Here is a 27,797-nt window from a genome sequence, read left to right as displayed (position 1 = left end):
GGGACAGAGAACACAAACCCAGTACTAGTTACCTAAACAATGTGTGTGCACTCCCCATGCAGACAGCGGTCTGGTGCTCCCTTAGATGTGAGTTTTGTAGCTGACTTTAGCTCAGTATCATTGTTTCTGTGTTGATAATGTCATTGATAACCTCATAAAAGTTACCACACCCCAACACATCCAAAGAGGGATGCTCTATAACATAGTCAATGAAAATGACTCAACAGAGGTGTTCATTCAGCCAGTTAAATCTAGAGCTAGATTTTCCAATTGTATTAGGTCCCTGCTCACCTTATTATACTGCTTCACTTTGATTTGTCTGAAACCAAAACTTGCAAAGGGTTTCTCAATGAGCCACTAACACTAATGAAAAACTGCGTTAATATATTATTTTGTGGCATTACCAATAATGTTGACTATAATCAATAGTTTCTTTTTTCAGTAATTTCATAAAATAACCTATGCTTGAGAGATCATTATTTCTATTGTGATCAAATCCATCCATTTCATCTGGCTAGTTGGAATGAATAAAACACTCTTACAGGTAATTCAAAAACAAAAGCACAGACTCAATTTCACCTGGCTCTCCTAAGATGCTAGTGATGATTATGGTAATTTTTATTAATGTTATAATGACAGTTGTTGACATTTATTGAGCATGTGCTAGGTATTAGGTACCATCCTTTTAATTCTCTACATACATACATCAGCTCATATCACCCTCACAACACCCTAATTTCATAAAAGAGGCAGCTGCAGTTCAGTAGGAGTAGGGGATTTGCCCAAGATCACTCCCTAGTAAGTGACAAAACCACAGCTTAGTCTACGTTAACCACTGGGGGTTCTCCCCTGCCTTTGCTCACAAGGCAACTTCTCCCCAAGAGTCACACCATATTTTGCTGTTACTCCCAAAAGAAGGTTCTGTTCTCAAGCACTCGCCCAAAGTGTCCAGTCCTTTGGCATTAGGGTCCCTCGGAGGCAAGGAAGAAGCCTCTGACAAATATCTACTAGTACCCCTCTGCCAGGCAATGTAATTACTTTGTTTAACATCTAAAGAAAGAAATTTAAAACAGATAAATATAAACCATATGCTGTGGACTACTTGTACCCATTTACATTTTACTATAAGAAGGAAAGTTTTCAAAGTAATTATGAAGAAGAAAAGGTTGTTTCCCTTCAAAGCAAAAGCTGCAGTCAGGAAGTTAGCAAAGAAGGGGAACAAAAATATCAATAAATCTTTACCTTTTTAATTTAAAAGTGTGAAAAGACCAGAGGTAGAAAAGAAAAGACCAGAGGTAAGAAAAAATCATGCAAAAAATAAAATTAGCTTAGTTATCACAGCCTGATGTCCATGTTTAATAGGCTATGAATTAAGTCACATATACATTGGCTCAGAACTAGCTCCTGCATTTTCACAGACCAGTGCCAGTGGTCTACTACTTGCAAAGAGAACCAGCCCAACTAAAAATAAAAACCTAAATAAAAAGATACTCAACTAAATATACCTGTGAGTTTATCAACTGCCCTCAAAGGGTTTACTATCAATTTCGAGGATTATATATTAGTCTGTCTTGTAACTCCATCTTATACCTACCTGTGCAATACTGAATGTTATTAATAGTCTAATAGATGAAAGACCCTGAATAGCCAAAGCAATCATGAGAAAGAAGAACAAAGCTGGAGACATCACAATTCCTGATTTCAAGCTATCTTACAAAGCTATGTTAATTAAAACAGAATGGTATTGGCATAAAAGCAGACATATAAAACATGGAGCAGAATACAGAGCCCAGAAATAAGTCCAGCCATATATGTTTGATTAATTTTCAACAAAGGTGACAATAATATACAATGGAGAAAGTCTCTTCAATAAATGGTGTTGGGAAAACTGGACAGCTACATGCAAAAGAATGAGACTAGACCACTATTTTACACCATACACAAAAGTAAATTCAAAATGAATTAAAAACAAATGTAAGACCTGAAACCATAAAACTCCTAGAAGAAAACAAAGGGGATAAGATCCTTGACACTGGTCTTGGTGATAATTTTTTGGATTTCACACTAAAAGCAAAGGCAACAAAAGAAAAATAAACAAGAAGAACTACATCAAACTAAAGAGCTCCTAGACAGCAAAAGAAACCATCAACAAAATGAAAAGGCAACCAACAGAATGAGAGAAAATATTTGCAAACCATCTGATAAGGAGTTAATATTCAGATATATAATATATGAAGAACTCTTATAGCTCAATAGCAAAAAAAAAACGGCAATTTGAAAAATGGGCAGAGGGACTCAACTGACATTTTTCCAAAGAGATACAAATGTCCAGCAGGTAGGCAAAAAGGTGCACAACATTCCTGATCCTCAGGAAAATGTAAAAAAAAAATCACAATGAGATATCACCTCCCACACAAAGAGAAGAGAGGACAACTGCTGGTGAACATGTGGAAAAAAGGGAACCCTTGTTCACTATTTGTGGGAATGTGAATTGGTCTATACACATGGAAAACAATATGGAGTTTCCGCATAAAGTTTAAAATAGAACTACCATATGATGCAGCAATTACAGTTCTGGGTATTCATCTGAAGAAAATGAAAACACTAACTCAAAAAGATACATGCACCCTCATGTTCATTGCAGCATTAGTTACAATAGTCAAGATATGGAAACAACTTAAGTGTCCACTGATGGATGAATGTATAAAGTAAATTGTATACACACACACACACACACACACACACACACACACACACACAGTGCAATATTATATTATTTGGCCATAAAAAAGAATGAAACCCTGCCATTTGCAGAAACATGGATGGACCTTGAGAGTATTAGGATAACTGAGATAAATCAGACAAATAGTGTATGATCTCGCTTATATTAGAATCTAAACAACACTAACTCATAGAAACAGAGAACAGAGGCAGAGAGTGAGGGAGGCAAGGGAAACAGATGAAGGTAGTCAAAAGGTACAAACTTCTAGTTAGAAGAAAATGAGTTCTCAGGACTGTAAGTTACAGGCAAAATGAGTTACAGGACTGTAATACACAGCATGGCGCCTATAGTTAACAACACTGTGTTGTATATTTGAAAGTTGCTAAGAGAGCAAATCTTAAAAGTTTTCATCAAAGAAAAAAGAACTTAACTATGTGAAGTGATGGATTTAACTAAGCTTATTATGATAATTATTTTGTAATACATAAATACTGCCAAATCATTATGTTGTACACCTTAAACTAATACAATGTTATGTTAATTATATCTCAATATAACTGTAAGAAAAGAAACATTTAAATTATAGCCAGAAGAAAGGAGAGTAGCTGGAAGTAGAAGTGGGGATGATGGTAAAACACCACCCAATGGTACTTTCATCAACCGGAAGATGTAGGCAGGATAGCGTAAAGCTAGGACACTATTTCTCCTTTGTTCTATTCTAACTCAAGCACTGAGTTATGATGCCCTCAAAGAAAGAATAGAACCACAATACTGACAGTGACTAAATTTCACCTGAATTTCTGTGATTTGGAGTCCCTCAAAATGACTGGAAGGCTGGGAGGATGTCTAAATAGAGAAGTTTTTAAATTACATTATTTCCAGAACCAACACAGTATCAAATTGAAAAAAAAAACAGTAGAATATCCAGTCAAGATGTCACAGTGAACTCATGCTTCAACTCATCTTGTATGCTCTAAATACATGGTAATGACAGGTAAAGCAGATAAAGAGGGAAAACACATACATACATATATATTAGCATGTATACTGTGATGGGTAAGAAAGTAAGGTGCTGTGTCATTGCAATGAAACAAGAGATTGGCTCTGACTGAAAGAATTAAGGAAGGCTTCAAAAAAGACAGGATACTTGATAAGGGTCTTGAAGAAAGAAAAGCACTTGTAGGGGAGTTAGGAGGGGCAGGACTGGATAGAGAGAGATCGGGAGGAGAAAGAAGAACATCACAGTAATGTGGGGGAAGCAGACAAGTAGTTATCTGGTTTGGCTGGAGATGATGTTCTGTTGGAAACGAAGTTTAAAAAGAAGTCCAGAGCAAGAGATTTAAAAAAAGACTCTGTGTATGTGAAATAAGATACTTGCATGATCTTCTGGTGGCAATGGGGAGTTGAGGCTGCAGATGAAAGAAGCAAAATGCTTTATCCCATGAGTTATGAGGAGTATTCAAGTAGGCTTTTGCATTGAAGTTTACGATGAAAACAAAGACCAACTGAAGGGCAATGAAAGAGTCCCCACGTGAGGAGGAGAGCCTAGTTTGAGATAACACTGAAAATGCAAACACAGAGACTGACATTTTGTAGAAACCTCTAAAGACAGTAAGTACTCTGAGAGGCCAGAGAGGACCTGATAACCAGTTACAGAAGGCACCAGGAAGAGGGACAACCCGTAAGAGGCTGTAGCTGCGATAGCTGGGGACTGGCTCCAGTATTACAACATGAGCACTTAGAAAGAGGACCATGTTTAAGGGAGAAGAGCTCAGTTGGCAATTAAAGCAATCTGAGATCTCAAACTTACATGAGTAATCAGAGCTAAGATGATTTGGGAATCTTCTGCCTGGAACTGTCAAATGTAACTGCTGCACAATAAAATGTATTTACTGCGAGCAAACAAAAACCGGGTTTGCCATTTCTCAAGGTTTGCCGACCCACACTCCGGCTAACCCCGCAACTCCTCTAGCTCAGCTGAATTCTTTTAGGTCTCCCATTATAGAAAGAGAGACTTCAACAGTGAGAACAACTGCTCAGATCTTTCTTCAAAGAGTCCCTGAGCTCCCACCACTTCTGCCTCCTCCCATTCAGAAGTAAAGCTACTCTCCCAGCTAACTCATGCATTTGAATAATTTAACCACATATTTTAGACTTAAAAACAAGAATAACTATCCATTGAAAAAGGCTGAGGGTTCCCTCAGCAACCACCCACAAGTAAATTTATTCCAGAACAAGAGCATATTTCCTGACCACTGAATTCTCCAAATACTCAAGCTCTTCTTCCTGTCTTACAGTCTGAGCTTCTCTCTTAATTTAACATAAATAAAATCCATCCAAATGAGTTATCACTCCTCTATGCAAGGAGTCCTAGGTCTCTTCACTTTTACAAAAACTCTCCTCTGGCTTCCTGCATAGAAATAGCAACTTCCTTTCCAATCTCTATGTTCTCCATTAATTTAAGAAAAATTGGGACTTCTCAGGGTTTTGAGTTTTATGCCAGCACAGAAGTAAGCAAATTTCTCCCCACCCCTTACAAGAGGGATGAGTGTGGGCCAGTAGGAAATAGAGCTCGAAGATTTTTTTTTTTTTTGAGAGGGCATCTCTCATATTTATTGATCAAATGGTTGTTAACAAGAATAAAATTCTGTACAGGGGAGTCAATGCTCAATGCACAATCATTAATCCACCCCAAGCCTAATTCTCGTCATCTTCTGAAGCATAACGAACAAGTTCTTACATGGTGAACAAGTTCTTACATAATGAATAAGTTCTTACATGGTGAACAGTAGAAGGGCATTCATCACAGAAACTTTCGGTTTTGATCACACATTATGAACTATAAACATTCAGGTCAAATATGAATATTCGTTTGATTTTTATACTTGATTTGTATGTGGATCCCACATTTCTCCCTTTATTATTATTATTATTATTATTTTTAATAAAATGCTGAAGTGGTAGGTAGATGCAAGATAAAGGTAGAAAACATAGTTTAGTGTTGTAAGAGAGCAACTGTAGATGATCATGTGTGTGCCTGTAGACTATGTGCTAATCCGAGCTAGACAAGGGCAATAAAACATCCACGGATGCATTAGATTTCTCTCAAAACAGGGGGAGTGAGGTTCTAAGCCTCACCACTGTTGATCCCCAATTTCTCACCTGATGGCCCCCCTGCGACTGTGCCTGTCTTAGGTTGTTCCTCCCTTGAGGAATCTTACCCGTCTCTGGCTAACCAGTCATCTTCCGGGCCATACAGGGAAATGTAAAGTTGGTAAGTGAGAGAGAAGCCATATTGTTTGAAAAGGTTAGCTTTTTACTTCTTTGCAGATTTATGTCCTGTGGCTTCTATGCCCAGCATTTGTCTTGAGGTATCTTTACCACTTGGAGGAATTATGATACTTGGTAAATTCGATATGAGGCACGAATTCTATTTAAGGGTTGTAATTAGAAAGGAAGAAGAAAAGCTATAGAGGTAGCAGGTGGAAGAAAACATGGGAGGATTGATTATTTCTTTGACATAAGAAGATAATTTTTAATAGAGTAACTTCAACCACAAACCCTGCAGCCCTTGAGACCTGTGTTCTCTAAAAAAACATAAGGTATTCCATGCCCTTTTCCCACCCTGGGAAACCCGGATGAACAAGGCCTTTAAAACATAAACTAAAACCCCCAGGACATAACCTAAATGTAGCCTATGCTACTGCACAAACCCTTTACCTAAGCATATGCAGGCCCAAAGGGAGCAAGAAGCTCCTTACACTTCAGTTGTGCAGTCTTGTAGCTGGGTGCCATTGTGTACCTTGTAACTGTGCATGGGAAACTGCCCCCTCATCTATTTTCAGTCAAGACATTCCGCCAAACCCACAGAAGGCACAACCTACAGGGCCAGGACTCAAGGTCCACCTGCACACAAATTCAGTGACTTACGGGAGAAGGGTGCATGAATCTTACAAAATAAGGGTGCAGGACTTCATCAGAAGAAGTACTGCCCAACCAGTCCATACTCATGGAACTTGGCAGCAAGTCCACAGCAAAATGGAAGAGGGAGTGAGTTTGAAAGCACCTTCCCATTAATCAGCCCAGTTTTAACCATGAAAGTCAAGATTTCTGGGTTGCTGTAAACTAGACATGTTTCAACAAGACAAGCCCTTTATTTTTCTAACTGATGTACTATCAAATATTCTGTATACTTCCCTCTAAGAAAGCAAAAGTCCAGACAAACCGAGCATATGTGGATAAAGTGCTGATATAGTCAAGTAACAATCAAAGCTCACCACGTACTACCTTCTCTTTCTTCAAGGCTGACCTTACAGGGGGAATAATACCAGCACTCTGCTAGCAAACGCATCCTCCCAGCCCAGCAGAGAGTCACTTCCAAACACATACATCTTACATGGTGACATGTGATCCCCACAGAAACACAGAGAGAGCCCTCGGGCATGCTTTTTGAAAGCTGTCGGACATAAATGAACAAAACAGTCAACATCAGAGTGCCATCAGCCTGTTCTCTAGAAACAGAGAAGAGTTCTAGTCTGTAACTTGAGAATGAATTACCCTTTTGGTGGCTTTAAACACTTTAAAAAAGGATTTCGGCCAACTCTGGAGGGGAAATGAACCTAAGGGTTATCCACAAAAGATTATGCCAATGGAAATAAGTGAATGTATCAAGTCCTGAGAAAACAGCAGACACTTTTATCCTTCAGTCACTGTCATCCCTAGCCCTTCTTCTCTTTTATACATGTATTTTTTTCATGATGTTCACCATAGAATTCCAAGAAATCAGTGAAGCCCATCTCAGCTAATAATAGATTTATACTCATTAAATGTGAATGATCAGTTTAATTCATAATGGAATGATTTCTATTCTATCTGCTTTTCATGGAATCGCTATTAAAAATCATAAAGAACTATATAGTTAATGCAAGTGAACTTGTTTTCCAGTTCAAATTCATTTTAAAACCAAAATTAATATGTATTCTCTATCTGCCCAGATATGATCATGGATTTCCTTTTTAAGTTGGAAACTGTGTTTTTTTTTTAATCTACAACACAACAATAACAAACAACCTAGAGTTGCAAAAAAATGCATTCACCGAGCAGGATATCAAAGCACAAACAAAAAGGTGTTTCTGATATCATTTAGAAAAGCATTCTTCTTACTTAGTAAAATAAGACATGAAAGCACCAAATAAAAGTTATCAGAGAAGTTAGAAATATAATGAATCCTCAGATTCTGGATGTCCAAAACTGTGGCTGATGAGGAAGCTAAGCAACATAATCACACGTTGCTGGCCCAGCTTTGCCCCTGTCTTTTCACACCCCATAAGAATATCTGACTGCTTTAGGGAAGGGCATCTTCTATTTCCAATCAGTTTCCCCAGGAAATCTCATGCCAGAAGGGGCCAACCCAAACGGCGGAGGGGGGGGTGGGGAATGTTAACAAAGGGAAAGTATCTTAACAGATAAAGGAGAAACAAAATCAGGAAACAAAGAGAAAGTGAAAGAAGGCAGACTGTGTGTTTATATTGGTTCTCATAGCTTCAACCCAGAAAAAATACCTTGGAAAAACTTCCCATTCTCTCTCTGGGGCACCTTTAAGTCAGTTAGAACCTTTTACGTGCAGATGACTGAGAAAGGGGTTAGCCCAAGACCACTCCGCAGGCCCAAAGGAGGGCAGGAGCCTGGAAGCCTGCGGGAAGTGGTTGACACAAAGAAGGGCTGACTTGCTTCCAGAGTTTCTGATCAGAGTTTGAGAAATGTAAGCAAAAGAGACAAAAAGAAGAGGAGCAAATAAGGTCAACAACTATTTAAAAGGAGCCAGTTAAAAGTCTCTGTTGTGAGGATCACAGATTTGAAAAGACATATGCACCCCTATGTGTAATGGCAGCTCTATTTACAAGTGCCAAGACATGGCAGCAACCTAAGTGTCTATCAGTAGTGAATGGATAAAGAAGATGTGATACATATACACAATGGAATATCATTCAGCTCTAAGAAGAAAACAAATCCTACCATTTGCAACAACATGGATGGAGCTAGAGGGCATTATGCTCAATGAAATAAGCCAGGTGGAGAAAGACAAGTGCCAAATGATTTCCCTCATCTGTGGAGTATAACAACAAACCAAAACTGAAGGAACAAAACAGCAGCAGACTCACAGACTCCAAGAAGGGACTAGCAGTTACCAGAGGGAAAGGGTTGGCGAGGGTAGGTGGGGAGGAAGGTATAAGGGGATTAAGGGGCATTATGATTATGATTAGCGCACATAATATAGGGGGGTCACGGGGAAGGAAGTATAGCACAGAGAAGACAAGTAGTGACTCTATAGCACCTTATTATGCTGATGGACAGTGACTGTAATGGGGTATGTGGTGGGGACTTGATAATAGGGGGGACTGTAGTAACCACAATGTTGCTCATGTGAAACTTCAGCATAAGATGGTATATCAAAGATACCTTAATAAAAAAAAAGTCTTTTGTGTTTATAAAAAAAATTGTCTGAAACATTATTACATGAATCTATTTGGTGTGCTATTTTTGTTTTTTAATTTAACATGCAAAGCCATAACCAATTAAAGCATTTATTTTACAAAGTACCCAAAAATGAAAACATAGAAAGGGAGGAGGGTCCTAGAGGAACACAGGCATACATGCTCAGACTCTAGTCATCGTTTAGTATGTAGGACTATTTATCAAAAAATAGTGTTTCCAAGGCAACTTCCATATTATGCATTTATGTTCTCTGCCATTTCTAGAATACACACTAGTAAAATAGTCACAAATTTGACCCTTTCCCTTATTTTCATGAAGTTCACCATAGAATTCCAAGAAATCAATGAAGCCCATCTCAGCTAATAATAGATTTATACTCATTAAATGCAAATGATCACAGTTTAATTCAAAATAGAATTATTTCTATTGTATTTGCTTTCCATGGAATCGCTATTAAAAATTATAAAGAACTATATAGTTCATGCAAGTGAACTTGCTTTCCATTTCAAATGCATTTTAAAACCAAAATTAACATATATTCTCTATCATCTTAGATATGTTAATGATTTTTGTTTAAAGTTGCAAACTCCTATCTTTACTTTTTCCATAAAAATATATGTCAGCCTTCTTTGTTCAGCACATATGTAATTTAAAGTAATCCTAAGAGGCATTAAAATAAAATGCCCCTCACGTGTGAAAATCTGTAGCATTCCTTCCCCAAAATGCTCTCCTCCTCCCCCCTTATAAAGACAGTTAAGGAACCGAGTGGTTAACTTGCCTAGTATGGAATTAAACAAATAGGCATTTATATATCAACTAATAAGAAATGCCCCACTTTAAAAGAGCACAACTCTGCCTTGAGGGAAAAAGGAGTTTTACCAATGAATCACACAAAAAAAATTTCCATACACAAACAGATCACCCTAGTCTGTGCTTTTTGCCTGTCTGCCCCTTTACTCACTGTGCTATTGCGTTAGGAAATTGTTTCACATTCTTTTGGCAGGATAAACCCTGTTTGAGATTTTCCCATGCTGTTGTAGAATCTACTTCAGTACTTAAGACAAGAAAAACCCTTTACTTTGTTATAGAAGAAACTGCATACCAAACAACAGAGTTCAAAATATCTGTCTTGACATTAAAATATATCAAGCCCCTCATCCAGATTTATTGTAACTGTAACAGAGCCTAATAAATTCATCACAATCCTAAACTCATAAAAACCCTATAACTGATCATTTTTATGATAATTATTATATATCGCTGTTGAATACACCCCCCAAAATGTTTCACAAAAAAACATGTACTTCACCATATAAATAAATGTCCTCTAAAAGGGCTTAAGTACTATAAGATAGTTTGTAGGCATAGTGAATCTAGTGAAAAGGTTAACCTATCGGGTGACAAAAAACTTTATAGTCAAAACAAATATACTCTAATTTCAACTAAACATGTTCTACACTCCAGAAGAAAGAAGCGCTTCAGGTAATTAAGTTTCTATTTGTGTAGATCTTAATCAGAGATCTTTTCTGTTGTTTTCCACTATTTTATTTTTTATGGAATATAGTATTATGAATTAGGAAAAACTAACTACTGAATATAGGCATTTTTTTTTGATGACTCAAAATATCTTAGAGACTCCAGATCATTATTCTGAAATCTTTTTTGAATAGCAGAGATATAGAAGGTTTGAGAATCTGTCTTCAAATGTAATGAGCACAAACAAAACTGAAGAGCTGGCTTTTTTTTCTTCAACTTCAAAATACTGATGCCAATTGATTTACTTAGTTTTCCATTATTTTTATCATGGAATGAAAGGAAAACGCATCAGTCCTTTCAAAAGTTCCAGATTCATTTGCATTATATATGTCATCAGAAATGCATTTTGAAAAATATTTATTGAAGAGAGTTTATGAAATCCTAAGCACATAAAAACACTATAATTGATAATTTTTATGATAATTATTATAGCATGATGATTTCAGTTAATTTACTTTCATTATAAAAAAAAAGTTTAAATTTGATTACAGCTCTACTAATGTACAAGCCATGGCTGATAGTTATGAGACTGAGAAGTATGCAGGGGTGGGGAGACCAGATATTCTGCTTCCTTGAGCTTGAGAAGATCCCCAGGAAAAAAAGCCAACTACTTCTTAAGCCCTGTAGCCTTTCTTTCCCTGTAACCGACTGAAATTTGCATGTAGTAGTCATGCCTGAATACCTAATAATCCACATGTATAAATGCAACTAACAACAAAGGGTCAAATTACACACACAATGCACAGATGCAAAGGAAATCTAAGGCGTACTACAGTCAAAATAATCATGTATTATATTATTTAGCTTAGTGATCACACTCCCTAAAAATGTCTGACCCTTAAGGAAAGAAGAATTGGACAACAGAAGAAACAGATTGCACTAATTCATATTTCTAACCAATTTTTTTTTCAAAAGTACAGAACACAAATCATGCAACATTTTGCAAATGCTCTGTTACAGGGAGGGGGTCTTTTCTCACCCATCCTCTGGAGCACAGGGACAAGGAATACGATGAGAAGGCTAGGAGACAGGTTTTTTTAGCAATGAGAAAGTACACTCCCAAAGAGAGAGCCAGTGGCCTGAGAGATCCGGACCAGCCATTCCTGTTTATCTGAATACTTGTTAGTTTTATAGGCAAGTGTGAAGGGTGGGTTAACAGGTTCAGATTATATAACTGCCCTCTGTGCACTCTCTCACTCATAGCGCATACAGAAAAACCCACAGCGGGCAGGTGTGTGTGTGTGAATCCTAATGATCATGTGAATGGGCCAAAGTCCTCAGACATGTGGTGTCCTTTGCGCAGGCCACAGCCTTGGGGATTTAGCACTAATTTAATCTAAGGATCATGTGAATGGGCCAAGGTCTCTCAGACTTGTCTCAGCACCCTTTGTGCAGGCCTCAGCCTTCAGGGACTTAATGCTAATTTAATCGAAGGACCGTATGGGCCAAGGTCATTCTCAGATATGTCTAGGTGTCCTCTGTGCAGGCATCAGCCTTGGGGATTTCCAGGCTCTTACTTCTCATTTCAGGCAGAGTGGGCATAAACCTACCTAGAAAGGTTACCAGCTTTCACCTCTCCCTTCCTTTCTGCCACTCATATCTTACTGATTGCCTAGTCTAATAGCTCCATCCCCTAACTCCCCCCAAAAAGACAAGATAGTAGGTCTAAGCAAAGCTGTATTGCCATTTCAGTCATCTTGGCTAAAACAGACTTGGTCATAAGATCTTATTCTCCCCACTTGAATGAGGAGGCATCCTCTCCAAGCCTCTCCTTTTAGATTTTTCTTTTCTTCTTTAAAAGGCCTGGCACACACTCTCAGGAAAGCGTTCAAGTACTAGACTATAAACAAGTCTAGTCACTGTGCATGAGAGACTGTGTACCAGCATTACACAGCTAATATCCTAGCATTTGACAGTCTAAAATTTAAATGGCATGCACAGATGATAAAGAGTTCTATGCACTATTCTCTCTAAAGTTGCTATTGCTAAAAAAAAAATTCTATATTCTTTTAATTCTTGAAATACTAGATTGAAAAAGAAAATTACCAGGGGTAATTTTGGAAGGAGATTTTGGAAGGAGATTAAGGAGTCTGGCCTTGTAATTCTGTCTCCACCACTAACGTGCTTTGTGATTCCAAGCAACTCATTTGAATTTGCTGACCCTCACTCCACCAATAAATGAAGTGTCTCTGAAATTGTCCAGAGCTATTCAGAAGGGAAAAATGCCCACATACTTTAAAGGTGGTACCATATTAATGTCCTATTTATTTAGCACTGTTGGCTGATTAAGGCTTGTATTTTTCAATTCAATAATTTTTTACTGATCATTTAACATGTGCCAAGCACTGAATATACAACTGAGAACACATACAAAAAATCCCTGCCTTCCAAAAGCTTGCATTTGAGTGGATTAAAAACTGTCTTAACTATTTTGAATTAAAATAAAATGCAAGTCACACTTTGTCTTCTTCAAGAATATTAGCCATGAATGCAATTATGCATGACTCAGAGTCATCAAATGTCCCTTAGATATGTCCAGATGGTGACGCCCTCAAGAACAGCAAAAGGAACACTATTAACCTCTGTACAAGGTGGCCCCAAGCCAAAGCATTCCCATTTCAATTCTCCTATCTGCTTTATAAAGTTTGCCTGGTTCCTCCAAACGATGGTCATTTTCTCTTTTGATCTTCGAGCTCTCCCACTCACTTCTAACTTGTTACCACTGTGCCCAGAAAAATGAGCACCCAGTTAGTTAAAACTGTGTTTAAGTGACCAATAAATAACTCTGAGCAACTCCTTTCTAGGAGTGACTCATTAGCATGTTAGCATTTGGATTTGCGATACTGTGGTTCTGTCTATTCAAGGGCCTTTTCACTGCTTCCTTTCCAAGTTAATAATTGGCTGGGCTTATTGGACAGTTTTGAAGTTTGATGTATACAGTATGGATGAAACAAACTACACAAGTCTCTTATAAAGAGTAAGAATTTCAAACCAGCTACAAGCACATAGTCCAAGATCAGAGAAAGAAAATGTTTATTTCATTTCTGCCTCATCTGAACAAACCCACATTATCTTGAAAAAATTGTGGCAGAACTGTTTGCTTCTTTTCTAGAAACAATTAGAACATTAGAAAGAAAAGTTTACTAATAAATGGGCCAAAAAAAACCATATTTGCCCCTCCTAAAAATCTTCAAAATCCCTTGTTGGAGACTGGCTTATGTAAAACACACTTGCTGTTGGTCAGGGAAAGGTAAAAACTCTACACTCCGAGAAAATAACCACAGCTAGAGTTCAACAAATACTCAGGAAGGCATCCCTGAAGGACCTACCCAAGGAAAAAAGAAGAAAGGAGGGGTTTTCCTGCAACCAACTCTGCTACTACCCCCTCCACACTGCTCCAGGGGCTGGCAACGCCTCTCTCTTGAGGATTGCAAGAAACAAAAAATAAAACCATCAACAAATTTAAAAGCTGATTATTTTAAAACTGACAAGTGCAATGAAGGAAAGGTGGACTATTGGAGAGTGAATGGAGCAGCAGGAGGGATGTACTTCAGATAGAACGGCTGTTCAGGAGGAGAGGTGGCAGAAATGTAATTGAGGAGGAAGAGGCGGTCACACAGGGACCCAAGAGAAGGGCCTTCTATGGAGGGGACGAGCATTCAAGGCCCTCAGCATGTGCACGCTTGGCCTCTACTGGACACTGGAAGGCCAGTGTGGCTGCAGCACAGTGAACGATGTGGGCAGTAGTTTCCAGAAGAGGCAGAGAGCAAGACAGGTGCTGAGTCACATATGACTCTCTCCTAGCAAGGTGCTTATCCTGACAAGAGAGAGACAGAAAATCAATGGGGCGGTCTTAATCAGTACAGCGATATGATGGAATTTATAGGGAAGAAGGAGATGGAGCCTAGCTATGGGGCACAGGTTGTCTTTTAGGGTAATGTAAGTAAGAGCAGTCTTGTTTCCTTGAGGACAAACACCTTAGCCGTGCTCCTAATGAGTAGATGAAGTATGAAAAAGGACACAAAGGGGACAGGGAGAGTGGAAAAGTTAACAAATCACATGAGAAAATAGTCAAAAGTGTACACCACAATTAAAAACAGGGCTCTAAAATAGGAAAAGAAATACTTCAGGGATAATGCTGACTATAAATATCTAATGAACTTACACACTTGAAAAACTGTTCTTCCCATTCAGTCTAACAAGCTGGTAACAGTGAACAGAGTGTCAGCTGAGAGCCTCTCGCATGCCAGCAGCTGAAGTCTTTTTGATATTTCTGTTCCCCATTGGGCTAGGGTATTTTGCAGGTGACTCTCTTTCCCCCTACAACTCATTATATCTTGATCCAATTTGGGACCCATATTGAAAAAGGGTCACATCTCAATAGGCAGAGGCACCCAGAACATTCCCCACCAGCCACAGGCAGGAAGCTAAAGAGCTGTGTGAAACTTACTGACCCACTGAGTATAGATTTAATAGACAAGAGAGACTGCATATGATTAATTACAGTTATTTATATTTACAGGTTTGAATCTTGAGGATCCCTAGCCTCTCCCCATTTTATTTCATAATTTTTCCCCTGCTGGAAACTGAAGTGCAAAAGTCAATTGCCTGGTTGTTAGCATCACACTAGAAACTAAAGGGCCATGCATTTCAATTCCAGTTCAAGAAACACTCTGGCTGAGCAGATGAAATTCACCAAACCCCAGCAGGCTAGACTCACACTGTTGTCAGTCAAATCACATAGCTGATGGAAATCAGAAGAGCACATTAGCAATTTATACTCAACAGCCTCTTCTCAACCATAAATTATGAGTTGATGTTAAGTGAAACCCAAAGTTAATCCAAAAAATTTAGCCCATACTTTGAGGCCTGTGTTCTTACCATGAGGCAGTCAGGAGGCAAGTGACTTGCAAAATGGAATTTCTAATAGGGCTGTCAAAACTCCAGGTTCCAGTGGCAACCCAGGGACCCTCAGGCCTGACCTCACACAGGGCACCTGTGCCCACCTCGGTCATTAGTCTGGCAGCTGCCAGCAGCACAGCGATTTTCAGACAGTTTTCTGAGGCACTCGCGGATCAGCAGCAATCAAAGAATTGGGCAGTCAGCAACCTGGACATCCCGCCACCCTACAGCAATCTCAGCCTGGACAAAACCACCCGGCTTTCCCGGACTTCAGTTTCCTCACGTAAAAGATGGTGATCATCTGTACATTTCTGTTTTCAGGGCACGGGTAGATTCAAAAACCCCAGCAAAAACCCTTTTCTCCCCAGGGCCGCCTGCCTTTTTTCCCATCCAATTTGGGCAGTGGGGGGATAGGTTATTCACTGTACCAAAGTAAATGCCATCAGTGTCCATTTACCTGACTCTGACTTGAAAAAGCAACATTTTTTTTTTTGCTGGTAATAATTACAATGAAGTGAAAAAAGGTCTAGAAATAAAAAGACAGCCTTAAATAAGTCACATATTCTAGAATTTATTTTATTGCTTAGGAATTAATTCTTTCTGGGTTAATTACACTCTGGATGGAGATGGGATCAATAGGCAAGCAGAAAATTAATTATGAAGAGAACAAAAGTAGATAAAACTGTATTTGTTTCAAAGTATATGGGCAAGCACACACCACATGAAAACTAGAAGGATATACCCCAAAATGTTTAAAATCTCATCTCTGAATGGTGGGGCTGTAAATCATTTTTATTTTCTTCCTTTGTATATCAGTTTTAATATTTCTAAAATAAGCATGTATTATTCTTGTAATAAGAAGAGAGAGAAAAAAAAACAGTCTGTGCATGTGTACGTATGTGAGAGAGAAATGGAAAGAAAAAGGTAAGAACTCTGAAGACCACCATGCAGATAGATAGCTGACATTTGACTAAATCCCATATTATCTGACCATTACATGAGTGATTTTTCTGTTATGCAACTTTTCTCATCTTTAATGAACTAGAGTCAAAGACCCACACAGAGAAAGGAAAATAATGGTTTGCCTTTACAATCTATTAGGAATCTTGGAGCAAGAACTGGAAAATGTCACAGAATTACCTGCCTTATTTTAAAGAACAGTCTCCACCCTAACTAGAATGAATTTGCCTTGTGCCTCCGACACAGTAACTAAGCCTGAGTTAAACTCTACCTAACCAGTCTTGAATTTTTTTTTTATTTCATTGTACAGCCTCTCAGGGATTTAACATTGAACAAACATCAGAAATCCCAACAACCAAACTAGTGACTACAAAGCCTATAGAATGTAGGGAAATGTGGTGTTGCCCAGGGTTCAACTCTATTAGTGTAGAATCTCATCAGCCCAAAGCCCAGAGGGTCCCTCCATTGTGCCAGGCTCGGAAGGAAGCCCGCAGATACACAGGAAGGACAGACCCTCCTGTATGGGGGCCACCATTCCCTCTCCCCACCTGACAATTCAGTGTGCCAGTGCTCTAAGCACAGCCGGAATCCTTCCCATCATAAGGTGCGATCCTTGGCGTATTCAAAGGATACCACCGACTAGTCAGTAGAACACTCCGCAGGAAGCAGTGAGCATACGGGCCATCAGAGACAGACATCCGTGGACCGAATGCCAACTTTGCCACTTACTACCCGTGTGACCAAGCTGTAGTCTTCTCATCCATAAAAATCTCATCTATTTCACAAGTCATATTGAGAATCTGAGATACAATAAATAAGGTATAAAAATACATCTGCTATCAGATATAAAAGATGGCAGTGTGAGAGGTGAGACAGAGAACTCCTCCCAAAACCACATATAATACGAAAATATAGTTAATACAACTAATCCCAAAAGAGCAAGAAAGAAGGCTGTGCCAGACTGTATACACCCGGAGAACAGAGCAGACCTCACGAAACAGGAGTGTCTATCAATGATACCTAAATAAAAAATATATATATATAAATTTGTTATCAACCCCACTGCTAATACAGAACATTACTGAGCACCTATAATGAGCTCCCACATTTGCAATGTCAAGTTGGGGTGACACAGAAAACTAGTTAGAGGAGAGGAACCCGAACCCCTGATCACCCCAAGCAGTCCTCGGGGCTGACCGAGCCACTGGTGCGTTAGACTCACAGGCTGGGACATGGATCCCATCATGTTTCTGGAAAAAGAGCAGACGGGCCTTTGGTGGCATTTCTCAAGCATCTCTTCCCAAAATAAACATTCTCTCAAACAGAACAGATACTGTTATTTGTGGGGTGTTCTATCAAAAATAAAACCCTATAAAGCCCAATGCCTAGTGGAGATCTAACTCCAAGCCACAGGTTACCTGTCACACAGGTCCCAGGGAGGTTGCAGGCTCTCTTTCAGTTAACGTCAGGATTTAATCACACAGAGTCCAATGTTTATACTTAGTCTATCTCTAGTAGCTCCACTGACAGATTTAAAACATTCCCAGTAAGAGGCTTGATCAAAGGTCTATGGCCTGGGTTAACCCATGTCACTTGGGCAACTTTTACCCTCAAAAGTGATTTTTTTTTCTGTCCACTATTCAGAATACTTCTTGGTACTCATGTTTAGTTCAGAAAGGATGAGAAATTGCTTTCTGGCTCTTCCACAAACCTTGAACACCATCTAACTTAGAGTAAAGTATTGATAGAAAACCAAATGCCATCAAAACAGTCAACTCTGGGAGTCTAAGTTACTTCTTAAGGCTGTGTCCCTTCTAGGACAATGCACTGACCTCAGGAAGTAAAATGACACAGCATGACTTTGGTTAACCTTACATAGAGGACCTAGAACATGGGTCAGTGGCTCTCTCTTTGGTACCAAAATGGGTCTTGTTTGGTCCTTCCCTCAGAGCAAGCCAGCCCCCGTCCAGCAGTTCACTGTGTCACCCAAACCACCTTTACCCACACCCCAGAGCGCCCTCCACTCCCCACAGGCTCCCCTGCCACCCCTCAGCCCACCCTTGCCTTCCCCTTACCTCCACTCTCTACCTGCCTGCACCAAGGTAACTCCCTCCTGCCGTACTCCACGTGCCCTTGCCATTCTTCTCTCACTAGGTTCTTACTGCTGAATTCTTTGTTCAATATATTTAAGAAGTTAGTTCATAGAGGATCAAGGAAACCAAGGTTGGAAGAGACCTAAAAGGAACTGGACATTTTAACCAAGGTTCTGAGAGGCTCCACACACCAATCCTGTACTTGGGAGCAGGCACTGGACACTTCCCAGTCAACCATCCTTAAACACTAGTGGAAAACCACATGTGTCTGATGCTTGTATTTCTTTGGCTATGAAACTGAAAAGTTAACGATTACAATTCAGCATAAAACAATGACAATGGTGAGCAGAAACACTGGATAAGGCACTCAGTGCTAAAAGACAAAGAACATATTAAGTCTGCCACCCATCTGAACTAACTACATGGCCACCGATTTTCTTCTGCATTCATCCTCTACTTCAATCAGAAGATTTGCCTCCACCGCTGAAGAAAAGAGGATATACAAAACAATTTACATTTCACAACAGAAAGTTAAGCAATATGTAAACCAAAAGCAGTACTAAACCAAGAATAAACAAAGATGAATAATTTATAGTTTCTGCCTTTAAGGAACTCATAACTTAGAGAAGATTCTAAAACAAAGTGATACAATTAAGGTTTGTATCAGGGCTAGAGGAGTTAATTATTCCTGGGGGAAAGGGAAGGTAGGAAACATCATTAGGTTTGTAGAAAAAGCAATCATTAATGCAAACATTGAAGGTTTACCAAGTCCAGGGTGAACCTGAGCAAAGACGTGATGGAATAAATGAATATTGCATTTTCAAGACCAAGTGGGTGTGACATGCTGAGAACACAGGACAGTATGCAGTAGCTATAACTGAGGAGGTGAGGAGACTGAATGGGCAATCGGGTAAATCTCTGCAGATTTTATATGCCATTCAAGGGACTCTGGCCTTTGTCCAGGAGGAAACAAATTACCAGTAAAGGCTTTTAAGCATCCTGCTGTGAAGGGGATGCTTAATTCTTCACCCATAATTTTAAACCGATAAGCTCTTCTGCTGCCAGTTAGATTACATTCCCCAATCGCCCTTTGCTGATAAGTGTAACGGGTGCACCTGATTTCTGGCCAATTGTATGTGAGAGGAACTGATACATTCATTTCAAAACAGCATTTAGAAAGTAGATATGCTTCTTCTCTTCTCTTTCTCCTTCCACTAACTGGATACAGTTGAAAACAAAGCCCTAAGGGATGGCAGAATCACAATTAAAGTTTCCAGGACGCCTAAATCATCAAGTGGAGGAAAGCCATCTACCAATCAATACTATGACTTGACCAAGAAACAAACATCTGTTGTTTGTGCTTTTGTCTGTTTACAGACCTTTCTGTTTTAACAGTTTAGTCTGCTGTACCCAAGAACAATCATCTTCGCATAAAGAAACGCACAGGTGGAGTAAAGGGCTCAAGGAAAATGCTGACGGTTTGGAAAAACTATGGCAAAAAAATGAAAAAGTGTTGTCTAGAAACAAGTTAAAGAACTGTCTCATGGCTAGCTAAAGCTGGAGAACATAAATTTGTATGGATCACCAATTTGCAGTTATACGCATCTTCCCATAGCATTCAAAACAAGATGTAGGAGTGGAAAAAGCTGATACCAAGTTGCAGGTTATTCCCACATCCATTAAGACTTAGAAGGGTTTTAATAATGTCATTGGTTCTAGAAGGCAAAGCAAAAAAGGAATGTTTTCAGCAGACGTATTATGCTATGCACCCAGTGTTTGAAAAAGTTCAGCATTATTGGTAGAACTACTGAACTACAGGACTAAAGTATAAAAAAGTGGAAGTGTTAAAAGGTAAAGCTCAATTGAGAGGAATGCAAAGAAGTAAAAAGCCAGGACATACATTACAGAGATGAGAATAAGATTATCCCTTATTCTGTTATTTCTTCACATAGTTTTCAAGGAAGTTTCTGTCACCAGGAAAAACTATGTGGCTTTGAGTAAGTCACTTAACTTCTCTGAAACTCTATTTCCTCATTGATATAACAGGGCTCACTGATGATATATGAAATAATGTACACAAAGTGCTTAGCACAGTGCCTTGAAGATGGTGACTGCTCAATAAATGAAACTTATTATTACTATTTATTCTGAAAAGTAAAAAGACAGGGTTGGGTTAGATCCCTAACCTTCTTTCTTTTTGAAAATTTGGTGAATCTATATTTTTTTCCATATAAATAGCCCAGCTACTTATGATGGGCTAGGATGGGGCAAAGGGGTCAATACTAGGAAACATAATAGAAGAAAGAAGTAAAAATACACTTGTTATGAAGATCCTATGAGCATAAGCTGGGAGGGAGGGGCAAGGAATACAGCAGCTGCTCTACCTGGAGAGGCTGAGAGAAAGGAAACACTGACCTCGGGGGCGAAAGGAAAAGTTAGGCCAGGGTCCAGCAGTAGACAGAACCCACTAGCCAAGACTGGCTTTACCTGAGGCAGGACAAGAGTAATAAAATACTTAATGCTTTTAATGGGCTTTAAATACATGCAGTTCAGGCACCTCATTTTGAAGACTGACCAAAACCACATTTAAGTGATTATAAGGTGATTTCAGGGATTCACAGAGGTAGTCACCGCTCCACAAAGTTTCCTTCTACCTAGCCTACATACATGGTACCCAAGGTTCTGTCCCCTTAGAATCCAGAGATCCTTGATGAGCTGACATGTTCATTTTATCAATCATTTTGTGAATTAATTTTCCAGATTCTTTCTTAAGAGACTGGGTCAGGTGGACAGGTGGAAGAAAGCACAGAAATCAGTGAAAAGAAGGCAGCCCGAATAGCACAGAAGAAGCTGGCTGAGCCTGCAGCAGAGACCAAATGACCTTCTCATTTGTAGATTCCTCCACTGGTTTTCTTCAGGGATCGCTTTTATAACTTTGCTTCACCTGCAGTGATTTCCTTTCCTCCTCCTAAATGTCCTTTAGAATCAGAAGTGCCAAATGTGCAAAGAGAAAGGGGTGGCCCAAAAAACTTACAGTATTCACCTTAACTGATTATCTGAAATTCATCTGCCTTTATGTTATTTGCTGTCCAATCACACCCAACCCATTTCTATGAGACATTTGAGTAATTAAGAGATGAGTGAATTATGAGGCAATCACTTATTCAATAAATACTTATTAGGGGTCCCCCACATGCAAGGCACTTGGGTTGGGCATGTGACTTTTATAAGGTTATGTCAGATCCAGCCCTTGCTCTGCATGATCTTCGGCAGGAAAGGAAATGATAGATATTTTCATATAATTAGAGTATACAGGAGTAAATGAGAGACTTACCAGAGACATAAAAAGAAGAGTTGAATGGTTTAGCAAATGTACAAAATGCTTCTAGCTGGGTCAGTAAGGGAAAGCACATGAAACCGGTAGCCAGTGGTCAGGGCATTCAATATTGGTTGGATTTCAAAAAAGTGACATAGAGGGTACAGCATTAGCATACAGTCAGTGACAGGAATAAGACAGACTCAGAGAATGCTAAGTAGTCCAGTTTGGCTGGATCACAGAAAAGGTAGGGGCAGAACCTTAATACTGGGGCAAGACTGGAGAGGTCCATGAATTCTACGACAAATATTTAGAATTTCACGCAGTAGGGCAGAGTGCCCCACGGGAAGGGTGGAACACAGAGTGATATGATCAAAGTATTTTTGACATAAACACAGTGAAACAAAACACCTTTTCTTTATTCAGTATAAATAAAAGGAAAATGACTTTTGAGAACCCAGTACTCTAAGCTGTAGTATTTTTCATCATTTTTCAAATACATTTAGAAATTTATTTTCTAATAAATATATAATCTTCTGTTCCTCTTATATATAACCACCTGGCCTTCATAGTCACTGATGGATATAAGTAATAAAGCTTTCTAAGTACATATTACCAAGTCATACTCAGAAGCTACCTCATTTGACAGTAGCAACTTCTAGAAACCTTGTTTTCAGAAAATAGCCTCTCTGCTACACTTTACGGGGTTTGTTTTCCCTTTTATATTAAAACCTTTCATGGTAGGATATAGGTGAATGATCAAAGATGAGATTCCACAAAGGACATATCACTACTTAAAGAATATGAGGCTTGACAAATCTAAATTAAACAGCCATTGCTTGAAAAGTACCCACACTTTCGTAGTATCTCACTATTAAAAAATAAGGTACATCAGTAATAACTTCATTTTGCTAGAAAAATGAAATGTCCTCAAATAAGGAGTTATATTAAAGTTTATAATAATAAACGTTTAAAAAGTCACAAATTTTTACTTGCAAGGGAAACATTTTCCTATGCACTAATTATTCCCACTAATTTTAAACTAATAGAACCAAAGCTTGACCTAATTAAAACGAGAAATCATGTTTTGACTGTTGCATAAATCAGAAATCTGATTTTGAAAGAACCAACATTAAATTTTCAATTGAAAAATGGGAAACAGGGGCACAGATATGTATATAGGAAAAAATGTTTAACCCAAAGAACTGATAAGAACCTCCACCAAAAGACGAAAGTGCTAGAAAACACGAAAAAAAAAAAAAAGCCATGGTCACATTCATGTCAGGACACCAAACAAGAATTGTGGCCAAATGCTGACCACAATCATTATTTGAACATCCATCAGCTCCTCGTGCTTCCTTCTCCTTGAATATTCCTGAGATCAATCCCTGGTCAGATATTACAGGAAGGGGTCTATTCTACAGTTATTAGACATTTCCTGGCTTACAGCCACCTTCGGCTTGTCTTTGTCACTTGTAGTTGGATATGATCATCTCTCTCTCTCCTACATTTTCCTCCTATCATGGCAACAATTCTAAAACAAGGGAACTTACAACATGCCCTTTGTTAGTTTCTTCTTAGTCTATACACCCCTTCCAAGTTTTCTTCTTTCTTCAAAGATGATGGGTTCCGATGGAGTTACCAAAGTATTTTGATGTGCATTTAAAACCATTTTGACAATGCCTTCTTTAGTTCCTCTCAGTCCTTCCCTATTTCTCAAAACAACAATCCTGAAATTAGCTAGTTGTGGGGATCCCAAACCTAATGACCAGCAATTTTCCCCAAAATTACAGATGAAAAATACATCCCCGGGTCCACAATTGGACAGAGAAACAGACAGGCCATCTGACACATTTTTCTATCCAAGTGTGTTAAAAGTAGCAAGAATGTAAAGTTATAATTTTCAAATTCAGTCCTGGACTTTAAAACTTCAGAGGCATAATGAAAAGCATTTCTTCACGCACATACAGAATTTTACTGTAGGTTTCTAATACAGTTTTCTATAAAAAGCTCATTTTTAAAAGTACATGTTCATGCTGGCTTTGTAATACACTGAAGTACAAATAGCAAACATTCTTGAAACAAAGATGATCTTCTTTTGCTGTATAATCTTCAGGAAACTTTAGTCTCTCTGTTGCTGAAGTGATATTCTCTCCACCACAAAACTGGCTCAACTCTTTGCGCCCATGTTAACTTATCCATTCCTAACCACAGCCAACATTCTACCACTGGGCATATGACTCTGCAAGAGCTTATGTTGGTCCTTAATACTTTTACATCTATATGTTTTACCTCATTAGCCAAATGCTAACCTTCCCAAAAGCAGGATAATCATAGTTTTTCTTTACCTAGGACTTATGGCTTCAGAAAGTTGCACAACCCTACAGACAACTTCAGTTAAGAAACCAAATGTTCACATATCTGACTTCTAATGTCCTTTCTGAAGTGTTGCAAGACAACCTTGTGAGTCCAGTGCAGAAAGAACTAAGTTTTGGAAAACCTAAGCAGAAATATCATCACATTAAAAAAATAAAATAAAGAGGAGAAATCATATAATGATCTGGAAATTACCTCCCTTCTTTAATAACTGCAGCTGCCAGTAACTACCTTCCCCCACAATTACACACATTGAATTAAGGGGGGTGAAAGCCCGGATAATTCATGCACAACATGCAAGAGCTAAATGATGTAGCTACTGCGTTCTTTGTTCAAATCTTCCCTTTTTGAATATAAAGTGAAAACAATACAAGAAGGAAGAAAGCTATTATTTTGAAGACTACCTAACAGATACCTCACTAGTGATTTTAAAGGTGTTATATATAATTATCCACATTTTTCCAATAAGGCAACTGAGGTTCAGTGAGTTCAAATAGGTTACCTAAGACAAAGCGTTTGGTTATCTTCCTCCCACTACTCTCAGCTAAAGTCTGTCCCATGATTCAATCACTCATTGAGAAAACATTCATTGAGTGCTGATTACAAGCTAGTCATTACTCCAAGCATTAGAAATATCAAAGTGTGTGAGACTGACGGAGCCCTCACACAGAACTTATGTTCGTGATGGGAGGCAGAAAACAACCAAACAGGATTTCAGCGCTCTATTTACCAGTGTGATTTATGTACAATGATAGTCAATATTTTAAAATATCTACAAGATCAAATAGAAAAACTAAGTGGGGACAGGGGACCCACTGACAAGTGGTAACACTGTGGCCCTCTTATCAATTCTGTGCCATCACTGCATCTTTTAATAAATCAGAGGGAGGGAGAGGAAGCAGGGCTTTAAAATGCTGCTCAGAGTTCCTTTATAAAATAGAGTGACTATTGGAGATATCAGAATGGACATCTCCAACAATGTTGGTTTTCAGGCCTAAAAGTATTTCTTTTATCACTAAGGTACTGCTGCATTATTTGAAGAGCTGATTTAAAAACTCAAAAGAGTGTTGTAACTTGACATATGCCCCTATGAGACACAGAGGGTTTCAACATCCACATCATAAGGTTCCCCAGGATGCACATGGTATCCTTTGAGCAATGACACCCAGCTCTCAGTGGATGGTCAGCAACTGATGCAGGACTCAGAGGCGAGAGCAGTCAGTAGCTATCAGGAAGTACCTGGTCCCAGTGTGGCAGTCGCCATTACCCTCCAGACTCCAAAATGAAACTTTACATCTAAACTTGGAACATACTCAAAACGAACAAAAAGTTTTGTTTTAAGCAATAAAGGCTCCGTTTAACTCAGTCTTCCTTCCTTCACCTATTTATACAAGTCAATTAAATTAGCTGTGAGCTATTTCTATAGCTGCCTCTTATGATATTTATAACGTGATGTGTAACTTGGGTTGGCTCCTGTCACTAAGACTTGGTGACACTTTGTGGTTTTAAGTTACTCTGAAACTCCTAAAGCAGGCTGTTAGAGAGTGAGCGGTCCTGCGTACGGGGAAGGCAGTCCAGAGACCAACTGCTAGGACCAGCAGTTCATTCACAGGGCTATCTATACCTTCCTGCCAAAGCATGCTTTGCAAATTTACTTTTGCTCCTGTAAGTTCACTACCTGGGGAGTGAAGGCTGTTCTAAGTTCACCAGCATACACTTATTTCCTCCTAGGGCCGTCACACTCCAGCAGTAAGGTCCCAAAGAAGCCTCGGCCCCCTTCTAGAAGCTTTACCTCCCTTGCTTCAGAAGAGAGCAACAATCCTTGCCATGCCATATCCACAAGCCAAAAGTGTTTAGTGCACTTTCAATCTGATACCAACCCTGGTCCCTAAGTCCTGCCACTTCACTAAGTGGGAAATGTCTTGCACCCCACAGCCCTCCAAACCTAACAGCTAAACCTAGGTAAGAATGAGTCCACCTTCTCTGTTGGGGAGAAATCCTAAATCTTTCCCCAGATTCCCGCCACCACCCACGCCAACTCCTGAGTCCTCGGGGACTCACCCAGATCAGACAGGGCCCAGTCCCCCTCCAAACCTGGGGGCGGGGGCCGGGGTCTCCCAGGAAGCACACACCTGAGATTGATCCTCTCGCGCGAGGCGGGGAGAACGCGAGCACCCAGTTCCTCCGGCCGGGGCGGAGTCTCTGCCTCCCCCGAAGCAGCCTCGGCCCCGGTGCTCCCCGCGAGGCGCGCGCGGCTGTCACTCCGGGCAGAGGAGCGGGTGTAACCCGACGCGCCCCGCGCCACTTCCTCCTCCCGCTCCCGCCGCCCCTCCCCGCCCGCGGGCTGGCCCGGCGGCCTCCCCATCCCGCCCGGCGGCCTCCGGCCCGGGCGCCCCGGGCCCCGCAGAGAAACGCGGAAGCGGAGGCGGGCGGCGGGCTGCGAGCGAACGAGGCTCCGCCGCCCGGTAACTGCGACCGGACGGGGACCCGGGGCCCGCCGGGTGGGCGGCGGCCCGGCGGATGCTGCGGCGCCTGCCCTGCGCCCTCGTGGCGCCGCGCTCCGGGCTCCCCGCGCCCCCTGCCAGCGGGCTGGCGGGCCGGGAACCCCCGGCTGGCTAGGCCGGGAAAAGGCGGGGGGTATCGGATTCCCTGGGCCCTCCCTCGCCATCTGCCCGAGTGAGCAGGGGCGCTCGCCCGCCTGCACGCCTGTGGGACCGGCTTACCTGATCGCCTGCCGCGCGCCCCGAGTCTGGCTTCCCCTACGCGGCCGGCAGGCTTCCCTGGGCCTAAAAACGCGTGCAGGCGGCGGGCGGCCCCCTGGGACCCCGCCGTTAGAGCCGATGCCCTCTCCCGGGCTCCCCCCGCGCGCACTGGGTGCCCGCCGGGCCTCCCGACCCCCCGCCTGAATGTCCGCGCGGGGACCCGAGACGAAGCCCAAGCCCAAGCACGGAGATGGGGGTGAGGGCTGAGCACAGGCTCCGTCGACTCAGCCTCGTACAGGTGGGGGGAGGCGGAAAGCCCCGGCCGCCAAGCAGCAGGCTTCCCACTTGCACCCCCCCAAAAACCGACCTTGCCCACTGAGCATGCCCGGCTCACTTGTTGGAACTACAAATGCTAGGCGAGCCCAAGTGGACCCAAGGCAGGCTCAGATCGGGCCCAAATGGACCCCATTTCTTTAAGGCCATTCCTGAAAGACCTCAGAGCTTTATAAATAACATTTCTAAGTTGGTGTTGGAAAATCGCCAGGGGAGAGTTGGAAAGGCCTTCCAAAAGAAGGAGCCACATTAACTTGAACTAAAATCTCAGTGGTGGGTTTTTTCAGCCAGTTACAGTATTAAGTCACTCATTGATTTATTTAAATACCACAGAATTATTATATTTGGCCCAGAGGAATGTA

General features: G+C 40.5%; 1 protein-coding gene across 2 annotated transcripts in view; it reads right to left on the bottom strand.

Moving 5' to 3' along the window:
- The window catches only part of GPD2 (glycerol-3-phosphate dehydrogenase 2), a 124,840-nt gene extending 97,375 nt beyond the window's left edge, over window positions 1-27,465 (bottom strand). Inside the window, exon 1 of one of the 2 annotated variants that reach the window (XM_017652905.3) lies at window positions 27,124-27,465. The gene's annotated coding sequence lies outside the window, so the exon portion shown is untranslated. Of the gene's footprint in view, window positions 1-26,532; window positions 26,670-27,123 lie in introns of those variants that run through there. The other variant, XM_017652904.3, reaches the window with a different exon arrangement.
- Window positions 27,466-27,797: the final 332 nt, after the last annotated feature.

This window comes from Manis javanica, chromosome 7, assembly GCF_040802235.1.
Source record: "Manis javanica isolate MJ-LG chromosome 7, MJ_LKY, whole genome shotgun sequence".
NCBI classification, from domain to species: domain Eukaryota; kingdom Metazoa; phylum Chordata; class Mammalia; order Pholidota; family Manidae; genus Manis; species Manis javanica.
The sequence above is the reverse complement of the archived record's forward strand: the minus strand, read 5'-3'. Positions and strand labels throughout refer to the sequence as shown.